Consider the following 17,336-nt stretch of genomic DNA (forward strand, 5'->3'; position numbering starts at 1 on the left):
TTCTTTGGGCAAGTAAATTTCCTAAGGAGATTTGTCATAATTTTTTTGAGATTAGGAGGCCCATTTCAAAAATGTTAAAGAAAGGAGCTACTATCAACTGGGATGGTGAACCTTCATAGGCATTTCAAGATATTAAAACTACCCTAAAGAATGCTTCAATCCTTAGGACTCCAGATTAAACAAAGCTAATGCACATATTATCTTTTGCATCTTTCCATACTATAGCTATAGTCTTATTGCAGAAGAATGAGGAAGGATGTGAGCAACCTATTGCTTTCTTCAATAAATCACTACAACCCACTAAACTAAAATATTAGATAAATGAGAATCAAGCATATGCTTTGGTGAAGGCTGTAAAGGCTTTTAGATGCTATTTAGTAGGTGCTATTGTTATTGCTTTTGTACCTAGTGTAGCGATGAAGGAAATTTTTTTCTCAGCAAGAGGTCTTAGGTAGAAGATGCAGGTGGATCAATAAGATCCAAGAATTTAATATTGAAATTTAGATCACCAAATTGGTAAGAGGTCAAGGACTAGCCAAGTTTATGGCTCAATCCAACTTAGATGCCAATCAGATCAACATAACAAATAACACAAGATCATATTTATGTGATATGGACCATTGTGAACGGTATACTAATGTTATTTATTTCTGAAACATATGGAAGCCCCTCCCCATTTGATTGAGAATGAAAAAATAAGTACCAAGTTACAAGCCATCAGATATATTATTGTCTAGAATGATTTATGGTGGAGGAACTTTGAGGGAGTGCTATTGAAATGTGTTGATCAAAAAAATCAAAAGGAATATTGAAGGAAATGCATTCTGGAGTATGTGGAGAACATTACATGGCCAAGACCACTACAGACAAGGTGATGAGAGCAATATTCTAGTGGCCTTCTCTTTTTAAAGATGACCAGGTAATGATTAGAAAATGTGATGCCTGTCAGAGATTTGTGGGTAAGTTAAAATTTTTAGGAAATACTCCATTGGAGTCAATGGAAGTTCAAGCACCATTCCAACAATGGGGAATGGACTTCATAGGAGAAATCTCTCCTAAACCTAGTATTGGCTATTCATGGATATTGGTTGCAATTGATTATTTTACAAAATGGGTAGAGGCAATTCCTACAAAAAATGCAACTAGCAAGGTTGTCAACAATTTTTTTGTTAAATAACATCATTTCTAGATTTGGTTGCCCTCAAATGATTGTGATAGATAATGCAATGTATTTTAGATCTGAGGAATTCATTAAGTTTTGTGACAAGTTTGGGATCAAAAGATCACCATCTTCTCCATATCATCCACAAGGAAATAGACAAGTTGAATCTACAAATATGAGTTTATTGAAAGTGATAAATAGAACATTGGATGATAATAAGAAAGCATGAGACTCTAAATTGAAATTGGTAATATGGGCAAATAGGGTGACTATAAAAAAGGCTATAGGGGTAGCACCTTTTGATATTATGTATAGAATCTAGGCAAGAATGCCTCAGAAAAATCTAGTGGGATTTTATAACTACATTCAAAAATATGATGAAGATATTATTGATGACATGCATGAAAGATTGGATGAGATTGTAGGATTGACTGAGACTAGGAGAGAAGCATCTCTCAGAAATCAAAAAATGCAACTACAATTAAGACTCTTTATGGTAAAAGAACAGTGAGTAAGAAATTTGAATTTGAAGATCTAGTCCTCATGTGGAAAGTAAGGATTGAAGATAAAGGAAAACATGGAAAATTTGACCCTGTATGGTTGGGTTCTTATCTAATTGAAGTCTCATGGGGGGAATATTCTTATTTGCTAAAGAATCTCTCAGGTAATATTCTTGAACTGCTAGTTCATGTACAGTTCTTGAAGAACTATTTTTGCTAAAATACTTATTTTTCCATGAATAGTAGGTTTTAGGGGTTTTGTATATTTGTATATCCTTTTGGTCTTTATATAGTTCCTATGCATAGTTCTTTTCTAGTGTGGTTGCTCTCTTAGAAGTTGTCATTCTTTGTCAAGTGTGTGGTTTGCTCTACCAAAGTTTTTGGATTCTTGCATAGACACATGTAGTCTATCATCCCTAGATAGAGCCACTGATGGTCTGATTTTTCACAAGGAATTTTTTTTCTAAATTTAGGTGTAAAAATTAGGTAAGGGTTTGGTTTTTTATGTAACTTCAACCTTGGGTGAAACCCTACTAAAATAAAATCTCATGTCCCAAATAAACATTTTAGGTTTGTTGCTTGTATCTTTCAAATTTTTTTTGGGTGGGAAATTTTTTTCAAAATAAAATATCTTTTTGGGAAATCATTTTAAATTTCAAAATTTTTAGTCTTTTCTTCCCAAGTTTTTCCTACCATTAGATCTTTCCTAAATCTGTGGTGGTTTTCATGTCGCATAGCAATGTTGTGAGTGTTTTATCCTACATGACATGGAGAACATCACAAAATAAGAAGATGGTGAGGGAAATAGAAAATGGGGTGCCACTATTTCATTATTTTAAAAGTTCTTAGTGGTCAATTTGATGTCATAAGAATCAACATCGGAGAAACAAACTAGGTGGAAGGTGCTTTAATTTTTGTCACTAGTTTGGGCAAATTCTGGGAGGTCACTATGTAGCGGTCAAAAAATACAAGAGCCCTGCCAGTAGCAACATAGTGCCTTTACAAAAAAATCAAAAGGCATGAGGTTTGTAAATAGACAGGCGTCGTAATGTCATTCTATTTTTAATGAGGATATATGTTTATGATGTGTTGTCAAAAGCATTGAATGTAGTAATAATGGCAAAAATGTGGTGAACTTTCTTGGTCCCAAAATTTCAAAAGCCTAAAGGAGCTCGCTATGTCGCAACTTGGAAATGAAGGAATCTCATTGCTAGTGACATAATGCCTTGATGGAAAAAGGAAATGCGATGACATTTAAAGGGTAGGTCCCAATAGTCTCCTTGTCAGTGATGAGTTAGGTATCTAGTGTGACACGTTGTCATTAATTAAAGCATGTATGCCAGAGGTTGCTATGTCACGACCAAAAAATCCATGTTGAGTGTTGGTAGCAACATAGCACATTACCAAAAAAGATGAAACATAGCAGTGCTCAGTTTTATGGTGTTACAGAAAGGATTAAAATATTATATGGCTTGCCAGCTTGTCAAAATATTGCCAAGTCACATATGACATGGTAATGCACTAAAGAAAAGGGTAGATGAAAATTCAAGACCATTAGATAAGAGTTAATCAATGATTGTCACTAAGTTGTTATGAGGACTTGCTCATTTTTTAAAGGTTGTGACATAACAACCTAAGAAAGAAAAGGAGGGACCCACCATAGTCACATTAAATCACTGATCAAATACACATTGTCAGATTGAAGTGGAATCGATAATGGCCATTATGTCATGTAAAGAATCTACTCACTATTTAAGCATGGAAACATAATGAGAAGGTGATATGTGTCCACAAAGTGCTAGTGGGACTAGTACAAATCACCATTAGTGAAAGAAAATCTTATATGGAGAAAGCTAATTGGGTTGACTTCTAGCTTGTTGAGTAGAAAATGAGTCATTCTTGTTTTTATTCTTGGATTGCCAAATTTTGCTAATATCGATGGTGTACTTTCAAAATTAGAAGGTGGTGCCACCCTGCTCTCCTTACAGTTCATTTCTGAAGGTTTAAAACTCCTCATGCAAACCAAGAACAGAGTATATTGTAGAGAATCTCATCATTTCTTTCATATGTTAATAAATCTCCAAGCTTTCAAAGAATTTAGAGCTACTAAGAATTTTCACTAGGTGACCGAAACATGAAAGATTTGTAGCTTGTCCACAAAATATTGTAGAATTGTCAGAGGTAGTAGAGAGTCAGAGTAAGTTTTTGTTCTCACCATATACATTAAAGTTTTATAGTTTTTTGCAAAGTCATTCACCATGCCTCCAAATAATTTTTTTTCAGGTCAGGTTGATTATTTGTCTAGAAACATACATGAAGACCTCCTTGAATTGTTGCCTAAATCCACCAATGAATCTGCCCAAGTGAAGAAATTAATCACTTTGAACCCTAGACTCAAAATTGCTGATGGATTGTATGATAAGGGAAACTAGGTTAGGGATGCTAAGACTTCTCAAATAGGGCTTGTTCTTTTCAAAAAATGGTTCTCAGAAAGGATGTTGTTTGCACCTCATGGGAACATCTAGAACTTTGACTTGGGAAAATTAGTGGTCCCTAGTGCTTTCATGGATTATGACCTATTAGAAGTCATTGCTAAAAATTATGACCTAGCAATTAGAGTAGTGAGGAGGTTAGATGGTGAATGTCTCATCGCCATAAGCCTTGAGGAGATTTGAAAAGTTTTTGTTCTTGAGCTACTCTCAAACTATCATATCCCTATTAACCTACAAGAATTAGAAAAAGAATATATATATATATAAGAGGGATAAGATTAGATAAGGTGCACTAAGGGCACACATAGGCACAATTGGGAACCTACCAATGACCACATCATCTACTAGGGAACCTTTAAAAAAGGAATATTTCACTTCCTGGGCTATGGAGATATATAGGACTCTATGCAGGGTTTTTGGTGAGGATGAGTATAATTTTATGCCTATAAGTTTTATGTATGTGATGGCTCAAATTTCTTCTTTTGGTGTTGACATTATTTTTGATTTTGCCTCATACTTAGTAGAAGAAATCCATATAGGCCTAGTTGGAATTGCCAAGGGTAAGGTGAAAAAACTTTTGGTCATTTCTCATTATTGATGCATATATTATTGTTTAAAGGTGTAACATATTTTGGCAAAGAAATGAATTTGAACAAAGAAAAAGAGGGTGAAGCTCTATCAGTTCAGTTGTGGAGTATAGATATGACCTGGGATGCAGAAAATGCTATTTTTGTCAAGTTTGATATGTATTTTGCCTCAAGGTTAAGGTGCCTCTTATTAAGTGACAATCCTAGAGTTCCTAAGGGACTAGCAAATTTTATCAGAGCCATGGATAACCCCTCTAGTTTGAAAGTATCACATAACTGGGGAGATTATTATACCATACTCTATTTCAACTATGTTTAGAGTTTATGGTTTCAAGGGGAGTCATGTATTACCCTACTAGGTGCCTCTAAAGGTGGGGATAGCTAAGATACTATGGCAGCTAGGAGCATTGGTGGAAAATTATTTGGTAAAATGATAAAGAGGCTCAATTTTTCCAACTTGTATTGTAGTTCACCAGTTTATGATCACAAAGGGTGGTCAGTTGTTTTTATATAAATTACTAGACCAGTATAAGATGGTAGTATCCCATACTCATTTTTATGATACTGACGAATTCTATGACTTGGTTTTTAGACATAGGACTAAGCTTGGTTCTATAAAGCATGATACTTATTGTCCTAAGGACATAACAAGTAATGAGTTCTCTTTGCAAGAGCAAGAGACCAAGAAATAAAAGTGGAGAGTTTTTTCAAGAGTTTTGGAGTTCATTCATTATTTTGACAAAGATTATGTGGCCCTTGGTAATGCAAAAATAGAGGCAGATAGAATCAATAAACTCATGATTATCTTTCCTGAAATAATGGAAACCACGAATGAGAAAAGAAAAAAAAATTATTAATGCATATCTAGATAAGGCCAAAGAGGTTATGAAGAGATTAGCATTCACTCTTAATATAGAGATATGATAATTGATTGTCCAAAAAAGGTTAGGTTATAATGTGATCTAGAATAAGAAGACCATTGTGGATAAAGGAAAACAAATAATAGGATCCACCAGTGTTGTCTTCGAAGAGAGACCTGATGAGCCCTCCCCTAAGAGGCAAAAAATAATAAAAGAGCAAGCTCCTCACATTAAGGAGTATTCACTTACCTAATCCCCTTTGCAGATTAGAGAGGAGCAACACACTAGGGAGCAAGTTGAACAGTTGGAGTCCCAAGGGGGAGTATTTATTACCCAAGCAAAGTTGGATGAGGGAAACCCTCAAGAGCCTCCAATTCCAAGCCTCAATTTGATAGTGGTAGATTATAAAGGAAGGGAATTGGACCTTGTAATAGAACAAGCCAACCATGAATTTTTGTCAGATGATATTTTTTTTAAGTTAAGAGCTTCTTACCAATTTGCGTGGAGATCAAATATAGGTAGGTATGAGGAAAGGTGCAATAAGTTGAGGACTGAGCACCCAGAAATGGAGGAGGTAGCCATACAAAGCCAAATAAAAGATGAAATTATGTAAGAACTCAAAAAATTGACCCCTAAGGAAGGGAGACAACTGGTAAAAGCATTAGGTGTTTTGTTGCTACCCAATTGGAATATAGCAGATGCTTTAGTTTTCAATTCCATTTCTAGTAAATTAGACCTACAGGATCAAAAAAAGAAAGAAATCAAAGCTACTACATTTAGTGCAAACCATGTTGCCTTAGTTATTTGGTCCATAAGAAAGGGATCCAAGACTATTTCCTCACAGTCAGATGATATTGGATTGATGGGCAATATAATTGTCAAAAGGGTAGTAGATACAACTAATGTAGAGGCTGCACATTTCAATGTTGACACATCAAACTTGGCTTTAGCCACTACAGAGAGAGATGAGAGGGTAAGGTTAGCTTACAATAAAGAAATTCAAAAATAATTGAACTTGAAAACAAAGTGATGGGTCAGTCTTCTAGGCCAATGATTACATACCCTCACCCACCAATGAAACCTTTTAAATTCACTCCTCTTATTGAAATGCTAGATACTCCACAATGCCCACAATACTATATGGCTAAAGATTTTGAAAAAGATAAGACCAAACTATGGGCACTACATATAGATTTAAATGTGCAATATGAAGATAAATTGGGGAAGGCTCTTATATAAAATTGAATGGTCATTATTGTATGATCAATTAGCAAGGGTAATAAACATATGGGAGGAAATAAAAGCAAGCAAAGAGATTTTGAAACCCATTGTTAATAAGTGGAATAAGAGGAGGAAAAAGGTTACATTGTTATGTTATTCTGTTATAGAATTTTCTCATGACTATATTGAAAAAAATTTGATATTACTATGACCTCCTAGATTTTGATGACAGAAGAGTTGGGTTACAAAGAAGAATTGTTAGTTACATGGATAAGTACAAAAGTGCAAAATTTGACTTATTTCCACATGCTCTAGATAGAAAGAATAAATTGAAAAGTAAAGATGAGCGGGCCAAGGAATTAGATGACTTATTTTGTTTAAGAATGAATAAAGTCATAAACAAAATAGGACATGCATGGTGGGCAACCACAATAGAAGAAATGGTGAAGATCTAATTATTCTTTGATTCCTTCAAACAAGATTTTGTTAACATTGATAAAGAGGTTGAATATGTGATTAAGAAGCAAAATGATATCCTACAGTTTAACCCAGATGACACACTTTTTGACAAGTGGATGATAGATATTCCTTCTAAAGAGCAGTGGGGAGAAGGTGAAAGTGATGGTGATGAGATGGATCAAGATGAAGTACAAATCATTGATGCACCTTTAGGAGATTAGAAGAAAGAGGAGGACAAAGACAAGAAAACAATTGTAGTTGCAAGCACAAAAGCCCAAAATGATGACATGGTAGAGGAAGAGGCAAGAATAAAGGTGGTTTTATTAGTTCATATGAAAATAGTGAAATTCCTTAAATTGAGGTTAATTTGCAAGTACCACAACAAGACATAGCATTGGCTAGTCTAATAGCTACATATTTCAAATAGCTAGAATAGTATAGGAGCCAATCATAGAATTAGTAGCATTTGGAGTTGTAAAAGAAATGGGACATAACAAAGGAATACTGTGATGTATAAGTTTTATGTTACATAATTTTTTGTCTTTTTGATAGCAGAATGTAAATATCTTTTTTCTTATGTGACAAGTATCATTTTCTCTTAGCCTAAAGCTTGTTGCATCTCACACTATATAACTAAGATCCTAGGGCTAGAGAAGGGGTCCAAATTATTATCTTTTTAAATCTTAACTAGGTCTATTCGGTTCATTTTTTCATATACTTTATGATATTTTTCTCTGCAAATTTATGAGAATTGTATCAGTGTGATAGGATCTAAATGCTTGGTCTTGAGTTATTCTAAGTTTTATTCAATTGTATGCAAACTTTTCAAAATAAATCAATGCAAAGATGAACTATCACCACAATTTTTCTGGCCAAATCTTGTCTCCATTTGTGTTATCTGGTTGTCTTGAAACTATATGAGCAAATCCTATTTAATTGAATACAATTAAGTCAGATTGTATGTCAATTTTCTATTACTTTAGTTTCAAAGAATTAAGTAAATGCTTCAGTGAAATTGATAGGATTACCATGATAATAGAAGGGATTTCTATAAGAATGAGTTTTAGTAAGAATTGTTGATAATATTGATTGTAATGCAATTAGTAAGATCTAGGGATTTGAGTAGGCTCTCAATCCCAATAGATTAGGCACTAATCTAATTATTTTAGTCTGCAGAAGGAAAGATCATGAAGAACCATCAAACTTAATTTCAAAATCCATTTTATTTTAATGTTGAAGATTATCAATGCCGGTTAGCACTTGTTTACATCTGATCTTTGAGTCTTAGTTAGCTACTATTGCCATAAATATTTGTAAACCTGAGGAGAATTGTGACCAAATCTACTTATAAGGGATATATATCATTTTAAAATGTCATAGAATGAACTAAATATGTTTATGTTACAGATAGGAGATGAGAATCAGAATGAAACTAAAAGATTCTTACTCAGTAGTATTCATATGAAACATCCCTCGGGTATACCCACCTTGGTTTTGTAGAGCCTAAAGAGTAGGAAATCTATCTTGATTTCGTTGCAGTTAGGTCTAAGTAAGAAACACACTAATGCAAGGGACTCCCCTTAATACCATAAACTCATAACAAAAATAAGGAAACAACAACATATGCAAGAAACAAAATATGGACTTCTTATTATCACCACGAATGCAAAATTATAGAATTCTCAATTACAATATACTAACCCAAATGGGCACCTTCATTACAGTAATCTACAAGACAATGTTGCAAACTATCACCTAGAGCTATCCTAGACAATGTTTGGGCCTTTCTTAAATAGGTAGTTTTAAGCTGCCCGAGAAGGTTCTAGATGCTCAAAATTAATACCTAGGGCTGATAGACCCTAACAATACAGATAGAGTTGACCAAATACATCTTTGACAAATTATTTTAGAAATTTTTGGTAGCCCAACTTCGAAAGGCCATAACTCATGAACCGTTGCTCGCACTGCCTATTATAACCACTTTTTTGGAAATGCCAACTCATGATCTACAGACTAGAAATTGTGCTAGTGCCCTTCCCTCAAGTTTTTGGACCTCATTCGAGCACTCTAAGGCCTCCAATGGTGAGCCTAAAGATTTTTCCACCAAAAATCTGCAATAACTTCTCTGATACTTAAGTTGGAATAATGATATTTTTATGGTAGGCTTATATCTCTAAAATGAACCATCCTATAGAAAATGAGAACATTTCAAGCTTGTATGAAAAACTTACTAAAAAGAGCAAGTTCCCATAAATAGTAACCACCATGTCTACTAGTCCTTATTAAAATAGAAAAAGCTGAAAATAAAATATTTTTGGGTGATGTGAGATTGCCCTTACACCCAGGATGCTCCTACATCAAACACCCAGGGTAATTTGAGAAGTGATCCCATCACGTCTCACATGTTTCAGAGGAAAACCAAGATGTTTGACCTCCTCCTTTGCTAGCCATGATGAATCCTCAACTAGTCTCCCTTTCCATTTGACCATATATTCCTCATAAGTTCTATTTTTGGTACTTTTTCTAATTCGACTATCTAGTATCTCCTCAATCTCCTTGGCAACTAAACTAGCTGCTAGAATGCTCCACTGTGCCTATGCAACTTCATCTCCATCACCTCCTTCATAATACTCTATCAAATATGAAATATTAAATACTGGTGAAATATTCAATTTAGCAAACAACTCCACCTCATATGCATTTCTAGAATTATGCCTCTTCACTATCTTGCATGGTCCAAACTTCTTCATTTTTAGCTTATTTATGTACCTACTTGAAAATGTTCCTTCCTCAAATGAACCATGACTTCATCTCTAATCTAAAATTCCTTATATCTCCTTTTCACATCTGCCTTAGTCTTATACTATATATTCATCTTTATGATGTGCTTCCTATTGGTAAATAGATTTTTCACTATAGAAATTGCTTAATGGAGTGTGTAGAAAATCATTCACAACAATTGGATAGGCCCTTGGTATGTGGCCTTCCTCTACATTTAGAGGGGTAGCTCCCTCGTATGATATGATTTTTAAAGGGTTTTTCGAATAAAGAATCTAAAACTTCAAGGATCAAGAGAAATCCGTCCAGGACTAATGCACCACATGCCCTTACAACCTTCTTGAGTAAACAAGATCGATAAAAAATGTGATCAAGAACTACACTTGAAAGAAACTAGTATTATCAAACACATTCATTATTCATAAACACTCTCACAATACCATGAGAATATCTACTACAACATTTAACAATTTTGGTTTTAGAATAAGAAACCCAAAGCACATCTCATTTCATTTCCTTGTACCGAGAAGATAATAGGAATTTTTTGATTTCAGAGATAAAAAGTGTACATACTTTCCAAAATTTATCCCCAGATCAAAATTTCAGCATAGTGTTCCCTTATTTTCAAAACCAAAAATTCCCTTTACAAAGCCAATAGGTGTCCTTATATAGACATAGAGGTTAATAACTACCTCTTCGTGGTTAATAACCACCTCCAAAATACATGATTTTGGGGAGGTTAATTAACCTCAAGAAAATTAACCTATACAAGGAAACTTGCAAAAACAAAACTTTAGCTAGAGTTCCTAAAGATGTTTGCATATACAATCATTGATTCTTCTAGCTACTAACTCTATCTATCTGGACACAATTGATCTATCTTGGAAAGCCTTGTAAGCATCCAGGATGATCATCATTGATTCATAGTTCAAAATGAACACATTTTCCATCCTAAGTTTGGTTGTGAAGTATCTATGTTGAATTTCTTCTAACTCTTTTTGATAGGCTGAAATGTTACAATCTCCCAGAGTGACTACAACCAGGATGAGCTTCATCATAGTTTTAGCATTAGATACATGGTTCTCTATTTCTAAATGAATTTGAACACTGAAGGAATCAAGGAGAAACTAACAATCAACATGTTGAAGGTCACTTACTGGTGCCCCACCTATGATAGTATAGATTAATTCATTTGTACCTTTTATTTTTAGCTGCTCCAAAGAAGCTATTAGCTTTTCAAACTCAGTGATCCCTTTGCTAATGTTTATCACCTTCCAACCAATACTTTTACTCTAGATACATGTTTGGTTATCACTTGGATCAGCAATAATTTTTTCAAGAAGTAAGACGCTTGTATCTAACTTGGCCATTTCTTTTAATTCATCAACTACTTTTTGCAAGGTGGATTTCTATTCTTTGTTTTTTTCCATCTCTTTAGAAATTTCCTATATTTGTCTAATGGATTTTCCATATATCTCCTTCACTCTAGTTATAAGTTTTGAAGCATCCTCTATCATCCTGTTTATCCAAGCTTTGATCATCATACTATGTGACTTGTGTTTGTCTATTCTTTCAACAATAGTATGATCTAAAATACCATCAGGGCCTACTAAAATTGGTGAAGTAACCAATGCTTGGGCATTGGAGGAATCACTAATTGAATTGATATAAGTTACTAGCATCTGAACTTGTTCCTTGAGTTGCTCCTTGGTTCTTTTCTCTTTCTTTTCCCTTTGCAACATCTAGGCAGCAGTGACTTCAAAATTTTGAAAATCTCTTTTTGCATTAGAAGGACCAAGATCAACCTTATTTAGAATGAAATCTGATTTGGATACTTCATCAACACTCTTTTCAATTATAGGCTTGGCTAATTCCACACATAAATTGCATGAAGTTTCATCAATAGCTAATCTGGACATCACCTTGGTCTTTTTCACCTTAGGAGGCTTCTGAAGAATACTAGAGATCACATCAAATGGAGGCGAGTTCATTTGAACAACTTTCTTCTTCTTCTAAAGACCGTTCTGGAACCATGAATGCATATTATTTGAAATTGGTACATTGCCTATTATATTTTTAGCAATCATCATTAAATCTTCTGAATTAGATAATTGATTATCCAGTTATGTGATGTCTATTAATGATATCTTAGGAGGAGAGAAACTCAAATGAGGGAGTGCTACATCATGAGATGATGTAATGGGAATGTGTGGTTCAATAGCTTGGGGAATTCCTTGATCCTTCATATTAGGCTCATTTCCTTCCTGATTCATTCTACCTTTCATTCTCATCCTTTTTCTTTTGACTATAAAATTATCCAACTGATTCAGATCTTCATCTCGATCTTGAGCTCCTATATCCAGTTGTTGCATCTTCTCACTAGAAGTTGCCTCTATTGCCATCTGAGATGATTCCCCTTTATTATTTCTCCTCTCTTTATTTTGAAATTCACCAGTTTCTTTTTCGGCTTTGACATTACTAATCTAGTCTCTTGTCCTTTTAAGAACATAGGCAGATCTCTCCTTCAAAATTTTAATTCATGAATTGACCAATCAATAGGAAGGATATCTAGCAATTCAATTTTCTCATAATAGTAAGGATCGACCAAAGAAACCTCATCATCATCAACACTTGTCACATTAATGTCCAACTTGAAGTCTATCACTTGTCATACTGTAAGCTACATCCAATCTCTCTTCTTGACTTCAAAATCATTTTCACAGTCCTCCCAAAAGTCTTCTAGAGCCGGGAAGTGAGCAATACTGGGATTTAACTTTAATTCATTCACTGCATAGCCCTTACTATCATAAGGGAAACACATCGTGTAAGGATGCAAATTTATTGTGGCAATAGATCTTTTAATGTTCCTAACATCTGATGTAGTATCAAAACTATAATATCTGATGTCGATAGGAAAAGGTATTTCATCTATCCTCATGTTCCTGCAAAGTTTATTGATTTGACTAATTTGCCTGCACATTTCAATCAAGACCAATTTATCATCAACAAATCTAGGTAGCATCAGTGGACACACATCATAGGTATCTAACCTAATATAAGTAAACTTTGGGAATTGTATGAAAACACTTCCATATTTTTATACTTTTATCACTGCTTTCGGTGAAATTTTGAGTCCAATATTCCCTTGAATCTCCCTTATAGTTAGCATTGTGAATGCATCATTCACTCTTCTAAAATGGTGTAGGCTATTATCATATTGAATTTGAGGAAGATGATTATAAATGAGGGTCGTATCATCATAAATACCCTATTGGTTAAGTCCTGGCCAACTTTTGGTACTTGCAATAGCATAGAAAAGATATGAAGTCATATAAAAGTAGTCATTTTCTTGAAGTCCCATGAGCTATCTATGTAGTGAGTCGCTAATAATTTTAGGCCAATCAATATATTATTTTCCTTCACAGACCATATTAATAAATAGGAACATCCAACCTTTGAACTCATACGAATCCCAAAGACCAATTATCCTTCTCAATAGAGTTACCATGTTTGCTATGTCTTCTTTTAGTAACAATCTATGAATGGATTTGCCTAATTGAGATTTTTCTCTTCTTGGTTGCAAGAACCATGACCTCACCATAGTATTTAAACATTGGGTTTGATTTTTAGTAAAATACTCCTTGGCAGTTCTTAGATTGATGCTGGCATCTTGCGTCCTAGTAGGCAATCAGAAAATAGCAGCAATAGAGTCAAGGTCTAGATGGACAATTACTTCATTGTTCAATGAAATAACTTCTCTAGTGTTGGGATGATAAGCCTTCATGCACTCCAATACTAAGTCTAGCCACTGTACTAAAATGGGATGCCCACTGGCTTGATCCAAGCCACTTTCTAATATCTTTCTGGTTAATGGGGTCCTTTCTTCATTCACAAGAGATGACCAGAAGTCTTGAAGGCAGACAGTTCCTAAAATGGTATCACTGATATCTGGAAGCGTACTTTTGAAAATAGGAGCATAATCTGGCCTTTGATACTTATACTTCATGGTTTGATTTCCAATCCTTTTCTCAAATATGCCAAATTCCAAAGAAAATGAGGATGCTGATCTAAATTTGGATGACTTAATGAGTGAAGCTTCCAAAGCTACAGGTCAAGAACTAGTATTTCATTTTGTCAAACACTTCGCTAACACTCTATATGTTCTGTTCATGTTCACCACCTTTTTATTTTGGCATTATGTCAAACAAGTCAAGAGCAACCTCATGTATGCTTACATCTTCCATAACGTGTCCAAGGATTTGAAAATGAACCTTTTAAATTCTCTTCTATTCAAAGTAGCCACTATCTTGTATCAATCAGGTTTCTTTTCCATTTAAAATTTAATGCATTTAATATGCATTAATTCAACAATTATATTGGTAGTTCACAAGAAAACTATAAAGATATTAACCCTTGCTGCATTCCAAATCTTAATCCTCTTTTAAAATACTCCTTAGATGGAATGATGGTAGTGACAGTGAAAACTATGCATCATCCTATGAGCAAAAGCATCAGTTTTCACCTCTAAATCGTCCTCAATAGGAGAAACTCGAGAGAATGACCACCTTAATAGGTTCCATTATATATGTTGATAAGTTGGTGCATATGCCATAGGAGTCACTTTGTTCATTGATATAAAACAATGTTAAATATATACTACTATTTGGCCGCTTATATATATAGCAAGTTTATATATATATATATATATATATATATATGTGTGTGTTGCCACTGCTGATTAGCCATAAAAATGGTTCAAAAACATGACATGAGGCTAGGAGACACAAGGTGACGTCTTGATTATGTTAGTTGGTCATGTTAGACAATGTTCCTCAAGATCAATATACATACCGTGGCCTCATATGGCTTACCAAACTTTGAAACATTTTGCACTTGTGAAGGAAAGCCGTAGTTTGAGAACAATTCCAACAAGGAAAAATCATGGGTTGAAAATGTATTGAATGAGGTGATGCACTTTTATTGCTTCTTCAAAAACATTCTTACTCTTGACTTTGTGAAGAGAAATCTGTAGTTTTGTGACACGATACAGAAGTTATTATCAAGGCAAGAAACCTCCTAGCATATTGTTTTTCTCAATTTCCTAAGAGCAATGGATTTGAATGATTGGCTTTATCATCAAGATTATGCAGGCTATGTGTGAGAATGGTAGAGGTAGATAAGTATTTTTATTTTTTAAGTTTTAACCAACAAGATGCAAAACATATATCAAAGATTTCCAAAGGAGTTCCCTTGAAGTAGTTGTATAAGCATTTATCAATAATATTATTTCATTATATAAGGGATCTTTATCAATGTCACATATATCACCCTCAATGCCATATTGTATAGCTAGGCTGGTATTTAGCATACAACAATAGAAAAACTTAATTTGAGCCTCTAAGAAGCTTCCACATTGTTTACTCAAATTAAAACATCTCTCTTTGCACATGGTGAATTATCAGGAACTCCATCTGATTTGTTTTCATTGTTATTGCTAATGCGCCCGCCCCCCCCCCCCCCCTCCATTTACATCTCAGACTTCTCATGAGGAATGTCAAACAGGTTAGAGAAATTTTCAAACAAGTTAATAACCATCTTGAAGAGGTTAAGAAATGCGCATTTTTGGAGAGGTTAATTAACCTACTCCAAATGTGCAATTTGAAAGTTATCATTAACTTGTTTGAGAGGTTAATGGTTAATGATAAACTTGAAAATGTGTAATTTGAGTCTCTCCATTAACCTGTGATAACTTGAGGCTCAGAAGTCAAATTTTGAAAATTTCAAGTGCCAAGCGGAGCTTGGAATGAGCCAAAGACATGAAGATTCAGAAACTCATAAAAACTCAGAGATAAAATGACCATTCCAATGATTAAAATGGGATGTGTTTCACACATAACCATGGGATTAACAGGTTCAAAAATTGAAATACTTCATGATTAGGTAACACTTCCTCACCTCCTCATGGATGTTCTTCAAATGTTTAGCAAAATCTTCTACTTCAGCACTACTTATCTCTCCCTTATCCAACTTCCTCAATTCAGAAACATTTCTAGGACTACTCCCATATACAATCTGGAATAGTGAATTACCAGTACTCCTATTGACTAAATTATTATTTGCAAATTCTGCTTGTGGTAAAATCGTATCCTATTGTTTTGGTTTATCTCCAGCCAAGCATCTTAGCAAGTTTCCCAAATTGTAATTCATAGCTTCTATCTTCAACTTCTTCCATAATGTATGTCAAAAATACCCAACAAATTTGGTATCTCTATTTGAAACTATACTCTTTGGTAGACCATGTAATCTCACCACTTCTCTGAAAAACAAATCTGCTACATGAGCAACATCACTAGTATTATTGCAAGGAATAAAATGTGCCATCTTTGAAAACTTGTCAGCCACCACAAAAATAGAATCATGCCCACATTGTATCCTCGGTATTCCAAGAACAAAATTCATGTTGGAATCCTCCCATGGCTTGTTTGGTATAGGTAATGGCTAATACAACCCTATATTCTGCTTCACTCCTTTCGCCATTTGACATACTTGACAATTGTGTACAAACTTTTTCACATCTTGTTGTAACTGTGGCCAATAATTAATTTTAGCAAGCAAAGCTATAGTTTTATCTCTACCAAAAAGTCTAGCCAATCTTTCGCTATGCTTCTCCTTGATGAGGTTCTCTCTCATTGAACTTCTTAGAATGTACAACTAGCTTCCTTTGAACAACATATTATCTTGGATCATAAAATCCAACCATTTTGTCCTATCAAGTGTAATAGGTTCTGTACAAGCCTTCCATGCTTCACTAAAATCAAAATCATCTAGATACAATGTACTAACTTCCTTGAACCCAACCATCTCTATCTACATTTATGTTAGCAAAAGTTGTCTTCTACTAAGAAAATCTACAACTTTGTTAGACTTCCCACTTTTGTGTTTCAAAACAAATGTATAACTCTGCAAAAACTCAACCCACTTTTATAAGAATTTGGCTTAGGCCAGAATTCACCCAAGAACTAAAGAACTCAACACAAGCACACAATAGACCAAAATAGATAGAGTATGATTAGAATGATGATATTCATTCAATAACTGGTTGAGAGTACACTAGGAGTACCTAAATATAAAGGCCTCAAGAGAGCTTCTAGAATGCATAGAAGTTAGCATCACGATAAGTCATACAACTAGGCACATGTCCACCAAATATGGGTTATCCTCCATTGAGCATGGGATTAAGTGCGATGATGTGAGGATAAGCCTACAATGGTGTAGCA

Source organism: Cupressus sempervirens, chromosome 2 (assembly GCF_028749045.1).
Source record: "Cupressus sempervirens isolate cs-2001-9-10 chromosome 2, ASM2874904v1, whole genome shotgun sequence".
In the NCBI taxonomy this organism is placed as follows: domain Eukaryota; kingdom Viridiplantae; phylum Streptophyta; class Pinopsida; order Cupressales; family Cupressaceae; genus Cupressus; species Cupressus sempervirens.